Raw genomic sequence first — 10,257 nt, forward strand, 5'->3', positions numbered from 1 at the left:
ATTTAACGCAAAATAAACCTCAGTCTTGGTTTGTATTTACAACAGTGCTCTTAATGTATCCACGAAGCGGCAGTCTCGGGACTTGTTTGAAAATTCCAACAGTGCTTTAAACAGCTCAACGCAGCTGCGGTCTTGGCCACTGACCCGCATGCCCTGCAGTAGCAGCTGGTCTTGTCCAGGAATCCCTTGGTCGTGGTGAGCGTCGATCGTCATTTCCCCGTACATGGGTAGAGCTCACTTAAATACACATTTAATCCCGCCCTCACAGTCAATTCAATCAACTTGGCTCATGCAGCACACCCCAATTGGAACCCTGTAACATCACATAAGCCCTGTCTTTTTGTTGACCTTACTTTCCACCAATCACACACAGCCCTGTCAACTAATCCTCTCACCTCACGCCAACCAGCTTGCCCTGACTGGCCCACTCGTGTCCCGCCCTCAGTCAAGGCCAGACTCCGTGGCGCCTTGGGGGGTTTGGACGACCCCCCCCCCCCCCCATAACCGCTACCCCCCCACCTTATCTCATGTAACCTCGGCCACCATGGGTGACAGCATTCGTCTATGCCGTTACAGTGTCCGCTTCTCCATTGAGCATTCGGCCTCCAATCACTCGGGCTTCAGTGCAATCTATCAGGCCAACATTCCCGTCATTGCTTTTCACAGTGGCATTGTTCTGTTTGTGGACCTGTTCTATGGCTAAAGCAGCAATGCACGTACCATTTTTTATAATAAAGCCCCGACAGCCTGCACAGATGTAAAGGGATATTTGTCAGTCATGGTGCACATGTGTGAGCATTGGGGCAAGTCGGATTGAGTTGTGAATGTGGAACCCTGTGGTTCTCTGTGGTGACCGTATCTCTCGGGTGCTGGTGGCGGGATATCGCACGCATTTTACTCTAAAGGTCGGTACTGGCCGGCCAGATCAGTCAAGAGTCAGCAGCGCTACGGGTACAACTACATGTACCGAGACGACGGCGGTGTCAGCAGCGACCCTGCCACATCCTTTATACCCGACGGGGGCCCCAGGGACCAAAGCCGCCTCTTCGCGGCCTCGGGTGCCAGCGGTGGGGCCGTACGGCAGCACAGGAGGAGCTCAGGTCCCAAAGCGCAGCCACAACGCGCGGAAACCCTGCGCACATGAACTCGGTTCACTCACTTTCATTATTGGCACGTTTAACCCTGCTCCAGAGGCCCAGTCAGACCGTGGGAGTTAGGGTGTCCTACTTGGGTTGGTTCCTCGTGATTATTGGTTGGATTACAGGTACAGTGACACGTTATTTACAAATGTAAATTCTGTTGCGATTATAGTACTCACAAACCATACAACAGAGTATCTAAGTTGAATGTTATAATTGCCAACTAACGTGTAAAATTATACTAAATCTACACAACTAGTTCAGCGTTGAGTCGCTGTGGTCCATACACTACTCTTCGTCCATGAACCCCGAGCAGATGTTTCACTTGTTGGCAACCACCTGAGGTGTTATGAGGTTAGTGGTTGCAATTTCTTAAAGTGGCCAATAGCAGTGAGTTATGTGATAACCATATTAATTGAGTGGGTTATCAAATAATTCACTCTCATTAATTGTTTTAATAAATTGGTAGAACTAACGTGCTACCGTGAATGGTACTGATTCCTACTCAGGACAATGTGTAATGAAAGGTTCCGTTGTCAGCAGAACCTGCAGGCGCAAAAATACCAGGATTTTCACCCAAATTGGTTTGGGTGGTCCCCTAGCCAAATCTAAATGTGTTCTTTAGAATTAACTCAGAGACACGCACACGCCGTGTGTCTATGGATATTCATGACTCCCACAGTGGCTACGCCCCTGCCTTGCTCTTCCACTTGTCTTCTCGATGTCTCCCTGAAACCTACCGCGCGTAATGGATCCTCTCGTCATCCCCACAGGTCCCTACGGGATCCCCGATCCATACATGTTGCGGGGAGCCGCGGCGGATAGACGGGGTCGGTTGGAGGGGAGAGTGCGGCGCGAGGAGGAGAGAGTGCAGGGCGAAGAGTAGTGTGCGGGGAGAAGACGAGAGCATGCAGCGCAAGTAGGAGAGAGTGCGTGGGAAAGAGGAAAGTGTGTCGATGGAGGACCCACACTCCCCACTGCTTGGGAGGCGACGCAGGCTCGCCCAGCACAGCAAGCCCCACTGGGATGCACAGCCTCTACTCACGTGTACACATGCACAATACATACACGATACACACCTGCAGAATGCATATAATACATACACAGCACAGCGAGTCCCACTAAGAGACACGCATCAATCTGCACCCGAGTGCTGGTGGTGCCTCTCAAACAAGAGCATCACAATAAGCACTAGTCGGCCTGTGGCCGCATCTATGGCATTAAAGGTATGATGCCTGCTGCATGAATTTGATTATAAGCTTTAATTTAGTAAAATCAACTTTGAAGTTTAACATCTTCAGGCCATTGCCCCATGCTCTTAAGACCCTGCCTTTTTCCTCTTATGCCCCGCCTTCTTACTCTTTAGGCCCCAACCTGTACTGATTAGATACCATCCGACTTTCCCTCTTTTGGTACAGCACCTATCCTTATTACGACCCGCCCCTTCTTTAGGCCTGGCCTTCTTTATGTTTAGGCCCCGCCCCCTTACTCTGGACACGGGTTTGGGATTGTTTCGATAGGTGTGATTCAGCGTGCGCATCTAACACGTGTCTTTGTCTTTATTGTCTTTGTGTATATGTGTGTGTTTTACATGTGTAGTGCAGCACAAGTTGGAGACGAGGTAGTTGCAGGAGGCACCTTCTTTATTATAGCACTCTTAAGGTTCGACAGGTTCGCCTCCTTCCTTCTCGCATGTCCAGCCTAGACACAACCCTAACTGCGTTACACCGACGGCGTCGACCGAGACAGCCAACAACTATCTGGCCGCACAATTATCGAGTGAAGGCGGCAGCGACGACGAGACGAGTCCACTCCCAGAACCGGCAGCCCGGAGCTCTCGCTCTCCGCTGATTTTATCCTACTCAGCGCAATCTTAATTTTAGAACTTTCGTGACTGCAGGAATTATTATTTGTTTCTTTCGGTTAAGTCACGTCTAAAGATAAAATAATAAATTAAATTAAATAATAGAATACGACGTTTCGATTGCAACACAAGCAATCATCATCAGGTATAATGAAATAGCGACATAAAATCTAACCAGAAAACTATAGACAGACATATTAGCAGACAGATATCACCAAGACACATAGCGAGAGCAACACAGGTAACAGAGAGGGGTGATCGTCTCTGTGGGGTGGCCTTAAATAGACAGAGGGGGGGCGGAGGCAGAGAGAGGGAGGAGGGTTAGAGAAAAAATTAGCATATCAATGAGTGGTCAACAGACGTGGTGCTGCGAATGCGATGGCACGGCAAGCAAGCCTGAAAATCAGGAGGACACACTAAAATTAAATAACCTAGTAAAATATCGAAATGTAATGTAATACAACACAGAGGGTCGGTCAACACACAATTAACGCATAGCCTGGTTGATTACGTATTCCAAAGATTGCTAAGTTAGAATTTAAGTGTGAACAATCTAAAGAGAGGACACAGGCAGAGAAAACAAGTCGCCAGAGAGAGAGAAAAAAGATAAGCTTAAAACTTCCCCGTAGAAGTGGTTCAATCTTAATTTTAGAACTTTCGTGACTGCAGGAATTAGTATTTGTTTATTTCGGTTAAGTCACGTCTAAAGATAAAATAATAAATTAAATTAAATAATAGAATACGACGTTTCGATTGCAACACAAGCAATCATCATCAGGTATAATGAAATAGCGACATAAAATCTAACCAGAAAACTATAGACAGACATATTAGCAGACAGATATCACCAAGACACATAGCGAGAGCAACACAGGTAACAGAGAGGGGTGATCGTCTCTGTGGGGTGGCCTTAAATAGACAGAGGGGGGGGCGGAGGCAGAGAGAGGGAGGAGGGTTAGAGAAAAAATTAGCATATCAATGAGTGGTCAACAGACGTGGTGCTGCGAATGCGATGGCACGGCAAGCAAGCCTGAAAATCAGGAGAAGGACACACTAAAATTAAATAACCTAGTAAAATATCGAAATGTAATGTAATACAACACAGAGGGTCGGTCAACACACAATTAACGCATAGCCTGGTTGATTACGTATTTCAAATATTGCTAAGTTAGAATTTAAGTGTGAACAATCTAAAGAGAGGACACAGGCAGAGAAAACAAGTCGCCAGAGAGAGAGAAAAAAGATAAGCTTAAAACTTCCCCGTAGAAGTGGTTCAATCTTAATTTTAGAACTTTCGTGACTGCAGGAATTATTATTTGTTTCTTTCGGTTAAGTCACGTCTAAAGATAAAATAATAAATTAAATTAAATAATAGAATACGACGTTTCGATTGCAACACAAGCAATCATCATCAGGTATAATGAAATAGCGACATAAAATCTAACCAGAAAACTATAGACAGACATATTAGCAGATACGTAATTAACCAGGCTATGCGTTAATTGTGTGTTGACCGACCCTCTGTGTTGTATTACATTACATTTCGATATTTTACTAGGTTATTTAATTTTAGTGTGTCCTTCTCCTGATTTTCAGGCTTGCTTGCCGTGCCATCGCATTCGCAGCACCACGTCTGTTGACCACTCATTGATATGCTAATTTTTTCTCTAACCCTCCTCCCTCTCTCTGCCTCCGCCCCCCCTCTGTCTATTTAAGGCCACCCCACAGAGACGATCACCCCTCTCTGTTACCTGTGTTGCTCTCGCTATGTATCTTGGTGATATCTGTCTGCTAATATGTGTCTATAGTTTTCTGGTTAGATTTTATGTCGCTATTTCATTATACCTGATGATGATTGCTTGTGTTGCAATCGAAACGTCGTATTCTATTATTTAATTTAATTTATTATTTTATCTTTAGACGTGACTTAACCGAAAGAAACAAATAATAATTCCTGCAGTCACGAAAGTTCTAAAATTAAGATTGAACCACTTCTACGGGGAAGTTTTAAGCTTATCTTTTTTCTCTCTCTCTGGCGACTTGTTTTCTCTGCCTGTGTCCTCTCTTTAGATTGTTCACACTTAAATTCTAACTTAGCAATCTTTGAAATACGCAATCAACCAGGCTATGCGTTAATTGTGTGTTGACCGACCCTCTGTGTTGTATTACATTACATTTCGATATTTTACTAGGTTATTTAATTTTAGTGTGTCCTTCTCCTGATTTTCAGGCTTGCTTGCCGTGCCATCGCATTCGCAGCACCACGTCTGTTGACCACTCATTGATATGCTAATTTTTTCTCTAACCCTCCTCCCTCTCTCTGCCTCCGCCCCCCCCCCTCTGTCTATTTAAGGCCACCCCACAGAGACGATCACCCCTCTCTGTTACCTGTGTTGCTCTCGCTATGTATCTTGGTGATATCTGTCTGCTAATATGTCTGTCTATAGTTTTCTGGTTAGATTTTATGTCGCTATTTCATTATACCTGATGATGATTGCTTGTGTTGCAATCGAAACGTCGTATTCTATTATTTAATTTAATTTATTATTTTATCTTTAAACGTGACTTAACCGAAAGAAACAAATAACTACTCAGCGCAGCCTAGCTCCGCCCTGGCCGCGCCTCCCTTCTAGAACCCACTAGCGGGTTCTGGGGGCTTCCAGATGAGGTCTTCCGTGACCCTTGCCCCAGTTCCTCCGCCCTGCCAGCACACAGCCGTGTATATACTCAACGGCGTGTGCGCTGTCCACCGCAGTTGCCGCTGCTGGACAGCAGTCGGCGCTATGTCACTACACATGTAATATGTGAAGTCCTGCACACTACGTGTTCATGTACATTAATGTACGGGTACAGTGTAGTACATATGGTAAATATTGTAGTCTGTCGTGTAATGTGGGGAGCGGTGGTGCAGCGGTTAGTGCGCTGTATGACGAACCTGGCGACCAGAGTTCGATTCCGGCTCACGGTCAACAACAACGACGGTTATCTGAACCTGTCCTGGGCCTCCCTCTCGGTCGACTAGCTTAAAATGAGTAGCTGGTGCGGTGTGTAGCAAACAGCACTTGCCCCAGCAGTCTGTTAAGGCTATACGGGGGATATTTGTAGGGGGTGCATGTGGTAATGTTGAAGTGAAGCTGTTATATGTACAGTAGTTCGAGCAGTGTGTGCAAGAAGCTGGTAACCCATCCGTTTTAACTACATTACCTCCGTGGAATACAGGTCCAGTAGACTGGTTCTGATTCCAATTACCACGAGGGGGAGACAGTCCTGTCAAACAACATGGAGTGGTTCTTCGTCTGAACAAAATAATAAACAGGGCATATGAGCATGGCGGCGGGGTGTGGGAAGCTGAGTTCCAGGCTAATGGAGTATCACCTCATCAATAGCAGGTGAGGAATATAAGTGGTGGTCAGTGCCGTATTAAGATAGTGCGGGGCCTGAAGCATGTTATAAAGGGGCCCTAAAACACAAATATTAAAAGATCTATTTTTTACTTGCAGGGTAAAGTAATTGTAATTTATCATTTGCTATACAGCCAGATCATACGACAAATCGATAACCTTAAACACCCAGTCGTTCGTAAAAATTGAAGGCAGTATAGTACTATAGTAATCGAGCAAGTGCAGAATCACTGAACCGGAATTGATAGCTTGAACGCATTTAGCGCGGGGCCCTTGAAAGTGCGGGGCCCGTAGCATGTGTAGCTACTTTTGCTACAAGGAGAATCCGGCACTTGCTCCGCTCTCAATCTCTCCCACTCCTCCTCCTCCTCACCGTCCCCCCTCTCCTTGTGCACAATCCCCCTGACAGCTCCTTCTCCCTACTCGGCCCCTTGAACTGCAACAAACTTCCCCTCCACATGAAGCAGCGAGCGCCCTCCCCCTGTCGAGTTTCCGCTACTCCCTCAAGACCTCCACCTCTTCTCCCTGGCCCATCCTTCCCTCCATCCCTGGGTACCCACCGCAGTTCCCTATCCACCAATCTCCCTCCCATGCCCCCCCATCCCTGTGCACCATATCACCTGGAGCTGCACTCATTGTACCACTTAAAACCCCTCGTCAAGCGCCTTGGATAAAGGTGCTCCATAAAAAATAAGAACTTACAAATAAATGCACATTTAATTCACTCAACAATTAACATGTGACTCACAAAATTTTAACGAACAAATTAACAATTGTATTCATTAATAAAGCATAAGCAGGACTATAAACGAATGCCAGCTTGTGATTGGCTATGGGGCGGGGTCTAAGTCGCCCCAGCTCCGCCCCTCTCGCCAAGGCTGCAATCTGGGGGAGGGGCTTAAATTGGCCAATGACAAGCCGACCCTCGATCAATGAGGGGGGCGGGGGTGCTGGTGGAATCTAAATTGTAATTGATGCCACAGACCACATTGATATTCGAGAAGGGACTTTGAAAGAAAAACAGCGCATCAAACAATCACTGTTTTTTTATTGAAAAATGAACGGACATTAAAATATCAGAATGAACATTCAAATATCAGAATTAATATTTTTATGTTTTTAATGCGATGTTTATTAACTATTTGGAAGAAAAAACTACTGAAACATACAAAAGCATTGTTTATAATGGGAAAATAATAATGAATCATTCAATCGTAAAAAATCTAATCGTGAAAAGGCAAATGTCAACACTCAACACAAACTTACACTACGATACACCGTAACTAATGTTAATTATTAATACATTTATACAAAATATACAAAGGACAGGGCTCCTGTTGCAGGGTCGAATCTCAAACGACAGAATACTGACACATCTGCTTTCCAGAATATGAACTTTACATATATATGTATATACAGGCAGACCTCGCTTCGAGCTCAAGATGCGTTCCTGGAGAAGTGCACACGAGTCGAATCAGCGCTAACAGGGCTCATCCCATTGTATATGTGCGGATGCGTTCACCGACAGCATTATTTATTTTGTATGAGCGATACATGAGGGGTTCATTAGGGCATTGGTAATGGTGCTAATACTAATACAGATGGTAAACACTTCACGTACAAAAGTAATTTATTATAACCATCAGTATTACGTACGGTACCCACGAGTGCATTCTACTGCAGCGGTGGGGAGATGAGGTTGGAGCTACTTTGCTCCCAATTCGGGTCTTTCTGATGCCCTCAAGTCAACATTTCTGCGATGAGGTTTCTTTTAGGGTGGAGCCTGAGACTCTATTCTGTTCTCATGAGCTCTCACCTTGATAAATATATATAATTGGGAAAAAATTACAGACATTGTTTTAATGGAATCGTGAGCACCAATCATAATCAAATCGCGGGGGGGGGGGGGTCTAGTTGGCTCAGTGTATCTCGCGTTCATCGGCTGAGCGGATGCTGAGGGCGGGTAGGTTTCCTCCACCAGCGCTGCTGCATCTTCTCAACTCGTAAGCGCGTGAGAAGTTTGAATTTCATTTAGTTGAGTAAAACATTTCTCCAGGACAAAGAGCGCTATAACGAATCACTATTCTACGGGCTCATGCTTAAGCGAGGTCTGCCTTTATACACCTGTCAATGCAGTTTGAAGAGTGGCCAGTATATTTGTATTTATCTTAAAAATATTGTTTGCTTTTTATTTTTACGTGAAAAAATACATCAAAATCAAAACATCGTTAGGAAAGTATCGACATCGAAACCAAATCATCAATATTACCAATGTGTGCCCATCCCAAAACCAAACAAATTAGATTTTAAAAGCCAACAAATTGAGGCCATTATTCACTAAGGTTTTCTTAAAACTTTGGAAGAGTTAATTAAACTTATTTTTCTTTAAAAAATATAAATGTTTAAAATATAACTTTTAGGTGGAGCACTGCCACAATGCCCCATGCAGCCCATCCACTGACTTACACACGCACATACATAACACGTTCAGAATACGTGCACGCACAATACAAAACATACAATATATACACAACACGTACAACACACACGAGCTGCAACTCGCCACTAAGTGGTACTGATGTCACCACAGTGCTTGTGCCAAGCTAGGTGCACTTTGAGGCCACGTAAAGTGTCGAAGGGCTCGCTGCTGTCTGCCACGGGACAGCCACGGGTGCTTTGCGTCAACAGCAACGCAGCACATTGAGCCCAACTGAGAGGCACGTACAGACCCTCGTACAATATACAAACAATCTACAACTGACGCGTACACCGCACCGCCTTCACGCTTGCCACGATGGGCGCCCAACGCCGAGCACCCCCTGGTGGCTCCACCGCACGCGCCGTGAGGCCCCCAACCGCGCGGGGTCGTCCTCGAGTCAGGGTACGGGCGAGCGTCGTCCTCCTCCAACTCGAGAAACTCGTCCATTGTGAACGCAGCATCACGGCGCGTCATAAGCTGCTCTATTGCCGTTATCATTGGGACGGTTATGCCAAGTGTGAGCTAAAAAGCTTTTTTCTTTTAAACATCTCGGTGAAGCAGGGACAAAAAGGGTTTTCATACTGGTGTCCTGGTAGCTTTCATAAAACAAAAATGTTGTCCCAGTTTAAAAAAAAAACTTCTGGCACCGTTCTCGGTTCTTGATGCGGGCAAAAGGCGAAGCTGCCCGAGTCGTGAGCGAGGCCGAGCAGAGGGAAATCTGACGGTGCCAGATCTGGGCTGTGCGGTAGATGGAACAGTGCAGTCCACCCGGACTGGGCAATGTCCTCTGATCTTCTCAGGTTGTGCATCGTCTAAATATGTGTGTGGAGGAGCTGCTTCTGCCATTTAAATAAACGCATTCGCCGAATCTGGACTTTCGGTTTCTTCAATGAATTCTACATATATATCTGTAAAATTTCTCAAGGAAGCAATAAAGGTTATTGAGAATGACAATTGCTTCTGGTATTTTCCTCGTACGGATCCACTTTAGAGCAGGAACGAATACAGCCAAATGAACCACGTTTAAACAATGCTCTTGTTTATAATCCTCGCCAGTCAATTCTGCCTCTTACCCTCTCTGGGATGCGTAAAATGTGCACCACCTTGTTAGCAATAATGCACTGTTTGATGGGAAGCCAATTTATTGTTCCGTGGAGAATCTGTTTCCTGCCATTATAGTGCGAAAGTCCACCACCGACCCGGGACTGCAAATAAAAAGGAAACACTGCCCAATGCTACTTGACCACGAACACAACAGACGTGGACACGTGGAGCCCTCGTGTGAGGCCACTGCTCGATGAGGGCCTTCCCACACTGTGCAGGTTGCCAGGGTTCATACGATCACACGTTAACCATGCTGATCAGTGTGGATTG

The sequence above is a fragment of the Lampetra fluviatilis genome, chromosome 22 (assembly GCF_964198595.1).
Source record: "Lampetra fluviatilis chromosome 22, kcLamFluv1.1, whole genome shotgun sequence".
Lineage (NCBI taxonomy): Eukaryota > Metazoa > Chordata > Hyperoartia > Petromyzontiformes > Petromyzontidae > Lampetra > Lampetra fluviatilis.